The sequence below is a fragment of the Chrysochloris asiatica genome, unplaced genomic scaffold, assembly GCF_000296735.1.
Source record: "Chrysochloris asiatica unplaced genomic scaffold, ChrAsi1.0 scaffold00157, whole genome shotgun sequence".
NCBI lineage: Eukaryota > Metazoa > Chordata > Mammalia > Afrosoricida > Chrysochloridae > Chrysochloris > Chrysochloris asiatica.
Genome location: NW_006408675.1, coordinates 599,954 through 602,629, shown reverse-complemented (window position 1 = coordinate 602,629; position 2,676 = coordinate 599,954). Strand labels below are relative to the sequence as shown.

Sequence of the window (2,676 nt, the reverse complement as noted above, 5' to 3'; positions counted from 1 at the left end):
TCTCTGCTTTCAGCCAAGATCCATCTGACATCAGCAATGATATCTCTTATTCCACAGCTTCTTCTGAGTCCAGCTTGAACCTCTGGAAGTTCTCTGTCAATGTACGATTGTAGCCGTTTCTGTGTTACCGTTAGCAAAACTTTACTAGCTTGAGATATCAAAAAGATTGTCTGATGATTTCCGCATTCCGTTGGGTCACCTGTCTTTGTAATGGGGACAAATATGGATCTCTTCCAGTCAGTCGGTCAGATAGTTGTCTTCCAAATTTCTTGGCAGAGATGAGTGAGTGCCTCCTGTGCCGCCTCACTTTCTTGAAAGATTTTAATTTTTATACCATCAATTCCTGGTGCCTTGTTCTTTGCCAATTTCTTCAATGCACTTTGGACTTCTTCCCTGAGTATCATTGGCTCTTGGTCATATGCTACCTCTTTTAATGGTTGAACATTAACCATTTCCTTTTGGTACAATGACTCTGTGTATTCCCTCCATCTTCTGTTGATGCTTTCTGCATCATTCAATAATTTGCCCAGAGAATCTTTTAATAACGAAAGTCGAGCCTTGAATTTTTTCTTCAGATCCCCAGAGAAATGCTGACCATGTTCTTCCTTTTTGGTTTTCTGATTCCAAATCTTTGCATATTTTATTATAGTATTTGGCTTTATCTTCTCGAGCTGATCTTTGAAATTTTCTGTTCAGCTCCTGTACCTCCCATTTCTTCCATTTGCTATAGCATCTCTATGCTAGAGGGCAAGTTTCAGAGTCTCTTCTGACATCCGCTTTGACCTTTTCTTACTTTCTTGTCTTCTTAAAGTCTTTTTGTTCTCTTCACGTATGATGTTCTTGATATCATCCCACAATTCTTCTGGTCTTCAGTCTTTAGTGTTTAATGCATCAAATCTGTTCTTCAGATGATCTGTAAATTCAGGTGGGATAAATTCAAGGTCATATTTTGGCTCTCGTGGACTTGTTTTCATTTTCTTCAGCTTCAGTTTGAAATTGCATATCAGTAATTGATGGTGTGTTCCACAGTCTGTCCCTGACCTTGTTTTCACTGATAATATGGAGCTTTTCCATCGTCTCTTTCCACAGATGTAGTGAGTTTGATTTCAATGTGTTCTATCTTGTGAGGTCCATGTGTATAGTCTTCTGTTATGCTGTCTAAAGAAGCTTTTTGAAACAAATCATTGGTTTTGCAGAAATTTATCATTCATTCTCTAGCATCATTTCTATTACCAAGGCCATATTTTCCAACTACTGGTCCTTCCTCTTTGCTCCCAACCTTTGCATTCCAATCACCAGTAATGAGCATGTTTGATCAATTTCAGATTGAAGAAGTTAGTAGAATTCTTCTATTTCATCCTCACTGACTTTAGTGGTTGGTGCATAAATTAGAATAATAGTGGTATTAACTGGGCTTCCCTGTAGGCGCATGGATACTATCCTATCACAGACAGCGTTGTACCTCATGACTGATCTGGATATATTCTTTTTGACGATGAGTGCAACACCATTCCTTTTCAATTTGTCATTCCCTGCATAGTAAAACATGTGGTTGTCAGATTCAAAATGGCCAATACCAGTCCATTTCAGCTCACTAATGCCTAAGATATCGATGTGGATGCGTTCCATTTGATTTTGACAACTTCCAATTTTCCCAGATTCATACTTCGTACAGTCCACGTTCCGATTTTCAATGGATGTTTACAGCTGTTTCTCTTCATTTTGAGTTGTGCCCCATCAGCAAATGAAGGTTCTATGTGCTTTTCTCCCACGAGCATAACCCTGTTCGTGTCATCATGGTCAACTCTATTTGAGGAGGCATCTCTTCCCCAGTCACATTTTGAGTGCCTTCCAACCTGAGGGGCTTATTTTCTGGCCTTGTATCTGACAGTGTTTCTCTGCTATTCATAAGGTTTTCAGAGACTAAATATTCGGAAGTAGTTCGTTACTCTTTCTTCCTAGTCTATCTTTGTCTGGAAGCTCATCTGAAACCTCTCCACCATGGGTGACCCTGCTGGTTATTTAAAATACTGGTGGCATAGCCCTCAGAATCACAGCAACTCAAGCCACCACAGCACGACAGACAGACGAGTGGTGGCCGTTTGGTTTTATGTCAAAACTGTCACTTTAAATTTCGGTATCAACCCTGATACAATCAAGATGTTCTGTCCCAAGATGGCGGCTGCAGGAACAGCTGAACGTCTTGAACTAGAAAACAATGGATTTCTGGATTCATCTACAAATTTCCCCAGCTGTAAGCCTTCCCATCCTCTAAACCTACCTTTTTATGTAGTAGTGCTTTTTAAATTACCCTCACATAAGGAATGTATACTTATATATTTGGTCAAGACACCCAATAAATAAAGTGTGGCAGATATGCATATGTGTTTAAACTAGGTTCTAGTTAGTACAGGGCTGTCAGTTAGATTATTGTTGGTTGAAATGTTTCTGAATACAGCCGTCCTTGCTTTCCGTAGTAGCTTTACACTGTATTTTGAACATGTAGCAACACTTTTCTTGCTTTGTTTAACAGTTGGCTAAGGCAGTGCTATGTAAAGCAAGGACTGCTCATTTACCATTTTAATAAAGGAGTTCCTGAATATTACGGTGATGTTATCATTAAATCTCATTTTTGAATCCCATGTAACTTTCTCAAGGAGCTCTGGTAGCGTAGTG

The 2,676-nt window shown here is 39.3% G+C and overlaps 1 protein-coding gene across 1 annotated transcript in view; it reads left to right on the top strand.

The window, feature by feature from the left end:
• The window catches only part of BDP1 (B double prime 1, subunit of RNA polymerase III transcription initiation factor IIIB), a 148,939-nt gene that overhangs the window by 51,030 nt on the left and 95,233 nt on the right, over nt 1–2,676 (top strand). The gene's annotated exons all lie outside the window — the stretch shown is intronic.